Below are 14,566 nucleotides of genomic sequence, written 5' to 3'. Positions count from 1 at the left end.
CCTTTGTTTACCAAAGCATTGTTCTTGCTTTTGCAAAATTTGCAATGTGGCCGGTTTTGTTGCATGCATGACAAACAAAATTTCTCTGCATAGGTCTGAAATTCATCTGATTTGGTCTCATCATGCATCCAAACATCTCACAAGCATAACATCTCTTGTTCTGAAAATTGTTCATTATTGTTTTGCACATGTTTGAATTGTGACCAAAATTATTACATATGAAACACTTACCAATAAAGGTAGGACCATTGTTCATATTGTTCATTTCATTATTCATCCTACTTCTGCATTGATTTTCCATATGACCAAATTTATTACAAGTAAAACATCTACCATTGAATCTATAGGCATTAGGTTGTCTTACTGGAGGATTCTTGCTCTTCTTTTGATTAGGCTTTGCATTGCTTTGTCCAGATCCGAAGGATTCTCCTTTCTCATATCCAAGTCCTCCCATGTCTTTGACTTTCCAGCATCTCATCAAGCCTTGCTGAGCTAGCATTGAATTTGTCTTTGTATTCATTTGCAGTAGCAAGTTCAACTCTTAGAGCAACAATTTGTCTTTCAAGTTCTTGACTGTTATTCCTTGATTGTGTCAACTCAAGCTTCAACTGATCATTCTCATAAGTGAGTCTGATGCATTCATGTGATATGTCCTTTAATGATTGAGTCAAACTTTATTCATTCTTCTTCCGGTCTTCAATCTACTTAGTCAACTTCATCACAATGGATTACATCTCATTCTTCAATACAACATTCTCTCTAGCAAACTTATCACATTTATCAGCGTTGTCCTGATTTTCGAAGCTTTTTTCTTCTTTCTCCTTCAGGTTGTCCGTCAACTCTTTCCTCTTTTCTCTTAAAGTATTGACCCGATCTTTCAAATCATTAATGAAGTCTTCAACTATATTCATGTTTCTCTTTAAGTAACATATTTCATTTCTTGCTACATCAAGATCCTCAAGTGCCACACAAAGTTGTTTCTGCAAACCGGAGTCCATTGATTGAATCTCCCGAACCTTACTCAAGCGATTAGGCTTCCTTAGACGAACTAGGCTCTAATACCAATTGTTGGAATCAAAGAACACTGATTCACCCCCCCACCCCTTCTCTCAGTGTTCCTTGATTCCAATAGATTAAAGGTGACAAATCATGTATTTAATGTTATTATGATTTGAAGAGATTTCATATTACTAATGGTGTTACGATGTTGACCCCATTAAGGGAATATAATTATATGATTAGTGTTGTAGAGGAATAATATTGATGATGCTATTTATGCAAGTAATTAGATGAAATTATTATTATGAAAGGTTAATTGATAATTAGATATGAAAGGGATGATATAATATCATTTGATTATATGAGAATGCATACGATGTTAAAATCCCCTTCTATGATTTGAGTTATTTTGATTATTTATATATGCATGATTAGGTATAATTTATGTGTGAATGTTTTAGAGACTGTAGGTACAAGGCATCAACTCCACCCGGTCCCATAGGTCTGAGTGTTCTTACATACTCGACGATGGCTATAGGAGATATCACACTAGCCAACTATCTCAAGCCGAAATCCGTGCCCTTGATCAAGAAAAATCCCTTCATTTAACTATTTGATTATTGTGATTATTTTATTGTTTTGAGCCCAGACTACCGTAGTTGGTATCTTTCAGAAACCCATTTGTCATATTGAGTCAGTCCATAATGAGTGTTTGTCCATATTCAAATAGCTCTCGATTTATGGCATGCATCTATGGTAATTTGATATTGTAGAAGTAATTTAATATTAGAATGTGAAATGTCTTATATGTGTTTGATTTAATATGTATTGATTGATTTTAGTTTTGGGGTCTTTTGAGAGTTTATTTGATAATTGGACTTTAAATTGGTTTTTATTATTAAAACATTTCCCACTTAAAAAAAAGTGAGTTTATATTGTGTAATTGAGCTCATTCGCTCGACACTTAGTCATTTTTTTCTTCATCTTTCTCTCTCTCAAATCTTCTTCTTGTTGGATTTTTAAAATAGGGAGTTTGAATTCATTTGTGGGTGGAAATGGATGTCGTTTGTTGCAACGGAGTAGGAATCCAGAGGTCATCTAGCTTTACAAAGGGTGTGCGAATTGGTTGGGTATGTTGGACGATCTTTGAATTTTTCCAATGTGGGGCAAATAAGGTAGGACTCTTCAAATATCCCTTGGTTCCTTCTTTTGAATCTAAAACTAGTTTCAAATGAATTGTAATTTCCCAATTAGTGTTTTCAAACTTGGAGTGATTTGAATTGATCGATATGCATGATATGTGAATCAATCTTAGTATATGTGGGCTTCATATGGGGTGTCTTGATGGAAAAGCCACGCAATTGGCTTGGGAGATATTGTATGAGTGTTTTGATTATGGTTTTGAGGTATCATGACGTAGTCCTCAAATGGGTTGGTCTCCATTTTGGCTTCCCATGTGTTATTTTTGCCAAACTTGATTCCCTACTTGAGTTCTCAGAGCAAAATTACTCATTTGCTTCTAGATTCCTGCAATTGAATGTAGAATTTCGCAATTGCTAATTAAATTTCACATTTGTTTGAGGAACTTTGCATTTGATAATTAAATTTTTCATTTTCTTGAGGAATTTCACATTTTCTTGTAGAATTTTGCATTTGCTCCTAGAATTTTGCAATTGGCTACTCTAAATTGATTTTTGGTTTTTCACCTTCTTTGTGGGTTTGATTAGTTGTCTCGCCTTGTTGATTTGGTGTATGCAATAAATTTTGTGGTATGATGGATTTTGATGTCTAGACATGATTCCATGAGATGCTAAAGAGTATTTGCATTCATACTTTCGAATTGACATCATTTTGGGATTGTATTCCTAATTTAGAGACCTAGAGGTTGCTCCGTGGGTATGGCTTTGTTATGCAATAAGTATGTGACCATTTGTGATGTTATTATTATGATTAGCATGTGTATCTATGCCTTTCTCCCATTCATCTATGAGCAGTTGAGTGAGTGTGTTATTTATGCTCAAGATGATGCATTAATGTTGGTACGTTGATTTGCAATGATATTGCTATTGTTTTGTGACCTGTACCTTTTTAGGTGTAATGAATTGATAGCTCTTGATATGAGAAATTTTTATGAATGATTGATTACTTATGAATATTTTGAATAGATGCTTGAATAATCTTATATGATTGTACTTCATTGTGGGATCAAGTGGATCCATTCTCTTGGTAGCAAGACCAATTGAGAATGCCTTATATATATGGTTGATATGGCATTGTGTCAAAGAGATAATTGATGTAATTGATGATATGGAAAGTGTATCATTGCATTATGTTTTATTTTGATCCCTCATTTGATTGAATGTGATGAGCCTAGGTCTAGGTAATAAACTAGGTTTAGGGAGTGGCTCCCAATTGTGTCCCCAACCTATAAGTGGTATGCTTGGCAATCCGATTGAGGAGTTTTGTAATCCAGTGATAACATAATAATAAACTTGGGATGTGATAACACATTAATTAAGATAATTGGTGCCCTAAGCATGTCTTGAGTGCTAGTACGAGGCTAAGGTTGACTTGCGAAGACATACTCGCACATGGAGCAATTGGGATTTGTTTGGAGAGACATGCCAACACATGTAATGATTGGACTTGCATGATTGTCATTCTCATCTATATGAGAGAATGCTTGGTTTCGTGTGGTACATCCTCATGAGCACACATGATGACACTTTCCGCATTAGCACTTTAGTATCTAAGTCCTAATAGTTGAGTAGCACCTTATGGATTTAGTATTGCTTGATCTTTTGGTTATCTCATTGTGAAATGTGTTGTATGATAGATTCGGTGTTGCTCTTGTGGGTGCCTCCTTGCTTGTATTGTTTCCGGTTCGGTATGCTTCCTTATTCTTTGATATTTTACTTATTGTTGCTCAAGAACCATCTCCTACTTGATTTTTTCTCTTTGATGTGAATGATGCATTGTTGGCATTATCATCTTGATGTGGTTTTATGACTATTGTTGGGTTGATATGTTTATATTGGGAATTCGCTCCATCTTGGCTCTTGTGTAAGCCCATTACTCTCCTTATTGGAATCAAGGAGTACTGAGAGAGAGGGGGGGGTGAATCAATGTTTTACCGGTTATCAAATTTTTTAATTTAACTTTAAACCATCAAAAGTATAAGCATGAAACTGAAATGCAGAAACTCAAAACAACCAACTACAAAATCATAACACCAAGATTTTTTATGTGGAAACCCAAATGGGAAAAACCACGGTGGAATTTGAACCCACAATATTATTCCACTATGGCCGGTAGAAAAATAATATTACATGAGGGGGAATGCACAAGCATTCATGCACACTGCCTAGAGCTCACTGCTCAATTACAATAAGGGCTACAACCTCAGAAGTCTCACTTCCTTACTGATCAATTACAGTGATGAAATACAATGAAAGAAATCCAAAATAGCATCTAATAATGTCTGGATGAGTTCCAGTTAAGTGCCGAATCTCTGACTATATCTGCTCTGCAACTCTGCTTTGTTCTTTTCTTAGTCAACTACTAGATCAAGAATGCGCATGTGAAACTGCACTACAAAGGATTCTCGATCACCACTTGCTGGCATATCAATCATACCCCACACCAAAAAGATCTTCTACACTGGTCTAATATACCTGCAATCACAAAATAATCATTTATCAAGTCAACATGTTGATGTAACGTGTAATCACAAGTCAACTTGATTGGATCACCAAAAATAAATGTGGATCACCAAATCGATGATAAAACTATGTCTCTATGTCAGCCCAATCATCCCTTGCACGATTCATAACTCTACAATCACTAGAAAACTTCCAGACCAAAACTGCTATGCTCAACTTGAAATACCGGTTAACTAGCTGTTGTTTAACATCCACTTCCAGATATGAGGATCCGTGATTACCGAATAGGAATCTCAAGAAGAGTTTCCATCAATGACAAACCTAAACCACTAATAAAGCATCGATATGCACCGAATGAGTGTCAATTTCCAACAATCTCCCCCTTTGGCATTGATGGCAACACTCATGAAAAATGACTAAGTGTTGAAACCTGTACACCGAATAAAAATTGCTAAGGCTCCCCCTTAGACAAAGAATTCTGAAACCTGTAACATGCTCTATACATTATACTATACATTTTTCACCTTTACTCTCCCCCTTTGACAACAATGCCAAAGATGAGGTGTTGTCCAAAACTTATATACAAAGTAATCTACTAGAGACTAATTGTTGGAATCAAGGAACATTGAGAGGGGGGGTTCTTAAAATCTACATGAAAAGTTTCCCCTAAGGCAAAAAGCCCTAGTTACCGGATGAAGATCAATCCTGCACCAAATTTGGGTGAAGATCCATTGTTTACTTTGGATTCATCTTTTCTGACCCACATCTTCTCATGCTTGTCTATGATCTCCTCTACCTTTGCCTTGCCTTTCTCATCTGCTTTGTTTTTGTCTACCAGAGCACTCTTGTTCACATTTTTGCTTCTGCAATGTTTTGCAATGTGACTGGTTTTATTGCATGCACGATAAACAACATTATGCATAGGTTTGAAGTTCATCTGATTCGGTCTCACCCTCCACTGGTTAGAGATATGTCCAAACATCCCACAAGCATAGCATCTCTTTTTTTGAAAATTAATCATTACTGCTTTGCACATGTTTGACTTGTGACCAAAATTATTGCATATGAAACACTAATCGATAAAGGTAGGACCATTGTTCACATTATTCATTCCATTATTCACCCTACTTCTGCATTGATTCGCCATATGACCAAATTTATTGCAAGTAAAGAATCTACCATTGAATTTGTGAGCATTGGGTTGTCTTACTGGAGGATTCTTATTCTTAGGCTTTGCATTTTGTTGTCCAGATCCAGAGGATTCTTCTTTCTCAAATCCAAGTCCTCGCATGTCCTTTCCATGTCTCTGACTTTCCAGGATCTCATTAAGCCTTGCTGAGCTAGCATTGAATTTGTCTCTATCTTCATTTGCAGGAGCAAGTTCATCTCTTAGGGCAACAATTTGTCTTTCAAGTTCTTGACCATTATTCCTTGATTGTGTCAGCTCAAGCTTCAATTGATCATTCTCATAAGTAAGTCTGAAGCATTCATCTACTCTTGCCTTCAATGATTGAGTCAAATTCTCTTCATTCTTCTTCTAGTCCTCAATCTCCTTAGTTAGCTTCATCACAATGGATTGCATCTCATTCTTCAATGCAATATTCTCTCTCTCAAGCTTGTCAACTTTGTCCTGATTCTCCATGCATTGATCTTCTTTCTCCTTTAGCTTGTCCATCAACTCTTTCCTCTGGTCTCTTGTAAAGTTCACTTGATCCTTCAAATCATTAATGAAGTCTTCAGCTGCATCCAGGTTTGTCTTTAAGGCACTGATCTTGTTTCTTGCTGCATCAAGATCCTCAAGTGCCACACCAAGCTATCTCTGAAAACCAGAATCCATTGATTCAATCTCCTGGACCTTCCTCAAGCAGTTAGGCTTCCTTAGAAGAAATAGTCTCTGATACCAATTGTTGGAATCAAGGAACATTGAGAGCAGGGTGGGGGGTGGGGGGGGGGGGTGAATCGGTGTTCTATCAATTATCCAAGTTATCCAATTTTCTAATTTAACTTTAAACCACCAGAAGCATAAGCATGAAACTAAAATGCAGAAAATCAAAACAATTAACCACAAAATCGCAATACCAAGATTTTTTATGTGGAAACCCAAATGGGAAAACCCACGGTGGGATTTGAACGCACAATATTATTCCACTATAGCCAGTAGCAAAACAATATTACATGAGGGGGAATGAACAAGCATTCAGGCACACTGCCTAGAGCTCACTGCTCAATTACAATAAGGGCTACAACCTCGGAAGGCTCACTGGCTTATTGATCAATTACAATGATGAAAGACAATCAAAGAACTCCAAAATAGCATCTAATAATTCCTGTATGAGTTCCAGTTAAGAGCTAAATTTCTAACTATATCTGCTCTGCATCTCTGTTGTGTTTCCTGTCTCTATCAGCTACCAGATCAAGAATGCACACGTGAAACTACGCTACAAAGGATTCTCGATCACCACTCGCTCGCATATCAATCATATGACACACCAAAAAGATCTTCCACATCAGTCTAATATATCCGCAATAACAAAATAATCATTTGCTAAGTCAACCTGTTGATGTAATGTGTAATCATGAGTCAGCTTGACCGGATCACCAAATCGATGATAAAATGATGTCTCTATGTCGACCCAATTATCCCATGCACGATTCATAACACCGCAATAATCGGAAAGCTTCTAGAGCAAAACTGCTCTACTCAACCTGAAATATTGGTTACCTAGCTACCAGTTGACATCTGCTTCCGGATATTAGGATCCGTGATTATTGGATAGGAATCTCAAGAAGAGTTGCCATCAATGACAACCCTAAACAACTAATCAAGCATCAATATCCACTAGATGAGTGCCAATTGCCAACACTCCCTTGTATTCTTGTATGACTATTTGGGCCGTGTTAGTATCTCCATGAGCATGGTGGGGTGGACCTAAGGTATATGGTCGAGTGGCATTGCCAACCACTGTTAAGGATTGGAAGACTTGGTTCGTTACTCTCTCGATGAATTTTACCTCTTTCCTCAATATTGGATTCTTCTCATTCTCCTCTCTTTATTTTATGTTGTAATCATTTGGCCATTGGAACATGTATTGTATCATTGATCATGTATTTATTAAGCACTCCTATTGGAGATAGATGCAATAATGGCTATTGAATATGTTTTGATATTACGTTATGTGCACTAATGTTGGGATCAAGCATAATGTTTGATCTCTTATGCTTCTCTATTCTTGATGTATCATGATGTTATCATATGAACCTTTCAATTAGTGCTTAAAATTAGTGTAGATTTGTTGGTTTAGAGTCAGAGATTGATTTAGTCATCTCTTAGTGGGTCATGAGTTATTGACCTAGTCTTGGATGCATTGCTAAGGTAGTGACATTAGGGAGCCTTTAGAGGTGAATTGAGTTATCTTATAGGGAGTTCCAAGAGTTTAGACTTTCACATGTGCATAGTTGGTTAAGTGTTAGTTAACTTTGTCTTGAGGTTGAGCATTATACTTGTTTATGTAATGCATGATGATTCTTAATTACTTCATTTTTTTTTTCCATGCATTCCTTTTATAGTTTGCTCGTCCTCTAGGGTTCCTTGGCATGGTGTTACATCTAGTATCAAGGCACATGTTGCAACACTTAGATCTTTGGTTACGTTGTTGCCCATGAAGTTGATTTTGTTTGTGCATGGTTGTGTGAGTGGTTTCATTGTGAGTTAAGGATCGGTTGTTGGTGTGTTTCTCTGTGAGAGTGAGCTCTTGTTTGGCCTTCATTGGTTTGTGTGCGTTGATGCTCTTGGCAACAATGGTTGTGTTTCCTCATTTGATCTAGCATGATATTGTTGAGTGTATGTTGTTTAGGGTTTATATGGCCCTCCTGCATGCCGAAGAGTTACTATGGAGTGACAGTCTCCTCGATGATTGCTTTTTGATTTTCTTGGGTGTATAGTGGCCTTATTGCTTTTTTCCCTAGTGGGATGGTTTGATTGGTTGCTGGTTGATTAGACTTGGATGTTAATGCTTGACTCCTAATTGAGCATTTCTTATCGCATTGTGTGTGAGTGTTGTGTTCCTTGCAATAGAAATATAATTAATTTATATTTATGAATGATTGACATTGTCATGTTTGCATTGGAATGCATTATGCATCAGTTCCAGATATAGTGTATCATTGCACATGTGATATCAATGAATATAAGAGAAAGTTGTGTGAATCATCATAGTAGATCAATTGGGTTGATTACCTATGTCCCCAATTTGAATTTTCTATTGCATGTGTATGAGTATCTGGGCGACTTAATTGCCTTCTGACATCATGAGAAGATCATTCAATTCATTGGCATCTTGTTCATCATGCATTGTAAGCCATGGTATTATGTTGTGCTTACCTTGTACAATGTACCATAAAGAGCTTTTATTGAGAACCCGGTTTCATTTGCCATGATAGCCATGACCTTTGTGTGGTTCAAGCTCCTATGTGATCCATGCAAGTCACCATTGTGTATGCCTTTGTGTAGATACCTTGTGTGGGGGATCGTGATGGACCTTGAGTCGTGAATATGATGTTAAAGTGGATCCCATGTTGGACCCTTGTGAATGTGACATTTAAAGTGAACTGTGGCCATGCATTAAGTGTATTCCTTATGTGTGAGGCACTATATCTCTCGCTTGCATATATCTTGTTGCATAAAGAAATAAATGCAAAAGTCTTTTTGCTTAAATAATAATTGAATTGTATTAAAATAGTAAATGATTGCAAGCAAGTAGAAATCATGATTTCATGTATTGTTGCATAAAATTCTCTTAAATAATGAAGCGGAGTATAATTCAATTATTTGCTGTATTTGGGTACATTCTTTAACACATTTTGGATATCGTATCCTTGGGTGTTGTGCAACAGTTACTCCCTTCTATGTGGTAGATGTTTTTCACTCTATTTTGTGAATTTGTTTCTTGATTGATGATTTATTGAGTTTATTGATGAATTGTTCCATGTGATATGTGGGCTAGCAATGAATTTTTAAACTTTCTTATGCTTGGACTAGTCACCAAAATTCTCTCTTTATCTATTTTGTGATTCTTGTCACACTTGATTTATTATTGAAATTATCGTCATTTTATGAATTAATGTTGAACTTGATAATTCCCCCACTTGGGTTTTCTCTTTTCGAATCTTATGGTGGCTATTTTGAATGTTTGATACTATTGGCCCTGTGATGTGTTATATGTTGTTTCTATCATGTTCATTATGAACCTATGATAGTATGTACAAGAGAGAACATCACAAAGAATGTACTATTTGTGATGTTTGGTTAGATAGAATTATGGCTAAATAGAAGAATTAAAAGATGTTTTTAATGATATAATGTGAATGTAACTTCTTAAATTACATGAAATTGTTAAGTGACATGTGATTAATCACGTGCAAATTTCATAATATGTAATTAGTTAAATTATAATAAATTGTAGAATTTTTGTCTTGAATGAATGATTATGCTTGTCTTGTCTAATATTGTTAAGTATGGATGTTGACGTTGGAATCTAAATGAGGTGTGCATTAAACGTTTGTAGTTGCATTCAATGCTTAATCTTTCTTATATGGTTGAGACTATGTTGTGCCTAGTACTTGGTTCTCATGGTGTGGTTGTTGAGGTGCTTCATGCACCGTTGATCTTGTTATTTTGTTGATTGTGGGTACTCATCGTGTCATTTTTGATGGAGGCTCCCTAACTACACGTATGACTGACATAGTGTAGGGATGAAAAGTGCCCTTAGTTAGTTCTTTGGCACCTATTGTTTATATATATATACTCATAATATTTATATGTATTTGTCCCTTCATGAGACTCCTTGTAGGTAGTTGGCATGAGTTGAGGAGTTGTCCTGAGTAAATTGTGTTGTTTTTAGCCTAAGGCTAGAGGAGGATGCAATTCTATTGAGTGGAGTTGGGCTATCCCAATGATGGTTGTCGTTGTGAGTGTAGGGTGGTGACTCTTGTGAAGGATAAATTGTCACCTTGTTTATTGAGAAATTGTGATCAAGATGGGTTGAGTAACCCCTAATATGACTATTGTTGATCGATTGACAATGGAGAAATCCTATGTACTCATACCTTGTATTTTATGGTAGTCATGTGGCTCTTCTTTTGGAGTTTTAGGGATAGTTGGACCTCCATCGTATGGGTACTCCTAGTTGTGAGAGGTGATTTGCTAGTGTTCATGCCATCAAGTACTCTTGAGTTGAATCTTTTCAATCTTGTGGGATGATATTTTCCCCTTATTTTGGGTGGTAGCCCTAAAATTTTTGTACCTTGGTCTAAGGAGAAACCATTGAAGGCTCAATTTTGTTCTTGGTTGTCTCGTGATAGGGTAAATTTGCTCAGGGTTGCGTCATTTCTATTAGAGATGGTGGCTAGATGGAGTCCCTAACACCATGTTATGACTTGTTTGTTGACAATTGGAGGAATTGATTACGTGTTGCATTGATATTTTGTTATTGATGGCAACTTTGGCTGTTTTGGTTGTTTACCGGCTTCCGGTAGGTTCTGACAGAGTGGTTGGTTTATGATATTGATCTGGTATGCTCTGGTATTCTTTGGCTTGTGGACTTGGTTTGGATCTGTCATTCATGCTATTCAAATGGGTATCATGATCATTTGGTTCGAGATTTGATGACTTAGGAGCTATCATTTGTTTTAGTAAGCCTTTTGGTCACTGGTAAGGGTTTTGCTGGCAGAGATTTGTTGAAGACCTTTTGATGCATGTGAAAAGTGGTGTTGGCGCGACTTCTAGATGGATTTCGGGATGCAGTTGGTTATCTTGTTCATGTTCATGTTGATCGGTGGTGTTGGATTTTGGGTCCGGACCTAATACTATCTTATTTGGCTAGGGTATGGACCGATTTACGTAACGTGTTGGTGGATGATCTCGATGCATTACCAGTTGGGTTTATTGATTGGATTATGTTGTTTTGGTCCTAGGCCAACCAGGTTCGTCATTAGATTGCAGGTTTAGGTTATGAATTTATGGTATTATCTTTTAGGTGGCCGACCTAATTGTTTAGGTCTTGGGTTGGTATAAATGTGATGTAAGATCTCTTTGTAGATCATGACGATATTCATGGGATTAATGAGATTATGGTTATGGGATTATCTGTGTGTGAATAAAGTTGTAATCATATGCAGAGGTTTTTGGTCGATCATAGGTGATCGAATTGGGTTGGTGAAAGAGGTTTAAGACCTCCAGTACTGAGCTTAACCAGAATTGTACTCAGGCATAGGAGATCATATTCTTATAGTCGATTCTTCTTCCGGATTATAGTCTGGATTTATTTTGTAGTAAGTGAGGCTCCTTTTGTGATGAGCAGTGTGCTCTAGGTTGTTGGCCTTCCTGAATGTGCAGGCCCCTCTTATTGTAATCACATACTTACTGCAGAAGTATTATCTGACTGTGGGTAGGCTTCCCACCATAGTTTTTCCCTTTATAGGGTTTTCCACATACAAATCTTGGTGTTATCTTTTGTGGATGTTTGGTAAATGTTTTGTGGTTTATATTTGTGCTTAACTGCTATATTTGCTATTCTGGTAATAAGGATTTAATGCTTAAAGTTCTATAATATGTTGACAACTGATTCACCCCCTCCCTCTTAGTTGTCCTTCGGTTATCTGAGCTGTCTAACATTGTTTTGGTTCTTTGTGAGTGTTGATGCCCTTGGACCTTGCGATAGGTCTAGTTATCTCTATCAGTGTGATTGGTAAGATAGAGTTTTGGTGTTGTGACCTAGACTTGTGGACGAGTCAAATGGTTGTTCTTGTGTGCTTGATGTGTTCTCTGGTTTGCAGACTGATGGTGCTTTGCTCTTGATTTTAGGATTCCAGGAGTAAGCCTATCCTTTTGTGGATAGGATATAATACCCCTCCCGTCTTCTTTTCAGAATTTTATATTTTTGTATGTAGACTTTTCTTTATGCTTGTGAATTGTATCTTTTGTAGTTTGGCTGTGGATCATTTTGTAGTGCTTTGATGTTGCTTTGGACTCTTCATTATTGCAGTATGTGATTTTGAATGTTTACTGTATGCTCATTTTTGAAAGTATGTTCATGATCGTTCCAAACTAGTGATATGTTGGATTTGTCTATGGTGATTTGAGTATGCTATTTCATTGAGATGTGTGCTTTCTTCTTTCTACTTTGTTGTGAGAACCATTGCATGACTGATTTGAATACTTGATTCATTGGATGATTACATTGGTATGATCTAGACTTAAATGTGTTTTGATGATTGAGATAGACCTACTTCATGATATGGTATTATCATATGTGGAATGTTGATTTGAGTAATGATTATAATGAGATAATGATGTTAACTAGACTAGTTGATTAAAGATAATGAATTATATTTAATGTTATTATGATTTGATGAGATATCATGTTACTAACCGTGTTATGATGTTGACCTTGTTCAGGGAATATAGTTATATGCTTTTAGTGTTGTAGAGGAATAATATTGATGATGCTATTTATGTAGGTAATTAGATGAAATTATTATTATGAAAGTTTAATTGATAATTAGATGTAAAATGGATGATATCATATCATTCAATTATATGAGAATGCATACAATGTTAAATTACACTTCTATGATATGACATATCTTGATTATTTATATATGCTTGATTAGGTACACTTGATGTGTGAATGTTTCAGTGGCTATAGGTAGATGACATTAACTCCACTTGGTTCCATAGGTTTGAGAATGATTGCATCCTCAACAATGGTTAATAGGAGATAGCACATTGATCAACTATTCTGAGCCAAAATCCGTGCCCCTAATTAGGGCATTTCCCTTCATATAATTATTTGATTATTGTGATTATTTTATTATTTTGAGCCCCAATTACCATAATTGGTAGCTTTCAGAAACCCATTTGTCATGTTGAGTCAGTCCATTATGAGTGTTTGTGCATATTCAAATAGCTCTTCATTTGTCACATTTATCTGTGGTGATTTGATATTGTAGAAGTAATTTAATATTAAATGTGAAATATGACTTATATGTGTTTGATTTAATACGTATTGAGTGATTTTAGTTTTGGGGTATTTTGGGATTTTATTTGATAATTAGATTTTAAATTGGTTTTTATTAGTAATATATTCCTTATTAAAAAAAGAGAGTTTATATTGTGTAATTGAGCTCATTTTCTCAACATTTAGTTATTTGTTTTCTTCCTCTCACTCTTTCTCAAACCCTCTCCTTGTTGGTTTTTGAAACGGGGAGTTTGAATTTGTCTGTGGGTAAAACTAGATACCAATTGTGTTGATCTATTTGTCATTGTTGTCATTGATATCATGGTTATTGTTATTATCTGGCATGTATGCATGTGATCCGATCTGAAAAGTTTGCTTTATTTGCATAGTTTTGAGGTCTGGTATTTTGTGTTATCGGAAGCTGCATTTGAGTCTGGTCCTATCCGAATATGATAATTGGACACGTTTTGAGATCTAGTCCCATCTCGATATGCTGTGATGCACACTTATCAAGTTTGTGGCTGAAAGCTGACATTGCATAGAGCCACCTGGATTGTTGTAGCCTGTGGTTAAGTCTGGTTTCATCCAGTCCAGTTGAGCTGACTTAACAATCAAATGATGCGAATATATATCATAGAGTATATCATATGCTAATGGTATGGTTATTTAAAGACAACTATTGTGATGTACTATATGCAAAAGAGTTGTGGTTATGTTTTGTGTTCAAGTTTGGTACAACAAATTTATGTGACAACTTATGTACTTCAAAGTAACTGTATTTCATGCATATGTTAGATGCACTTGTAACAGTTCAAATTTTGTATACTCTGTAAATTTGTCTATAAGCCCTCTTTTTGTAATTTGGACAACAAGTCCATACTGACAATG

Source organism: Cryptomeria japonica, chromosome 3 (genome assembly GCF_030272615.1).
Source record: "Cryptomeria japonica chromosome 3, Sugi_1.0, whole genome shotgun sequence".
Taxonomy (NCBI): Eukaryota; Viridiplantae; Streptophyta; class Pinopsida; order Cupressales; family Cupressaceae; genus Cryptomeria; species Cryptomeria japonica.
The sequence above is the reverse complement of the archived record's forward strand: the minus strand, read 5'-3'. Positions refer to the sequence as shown.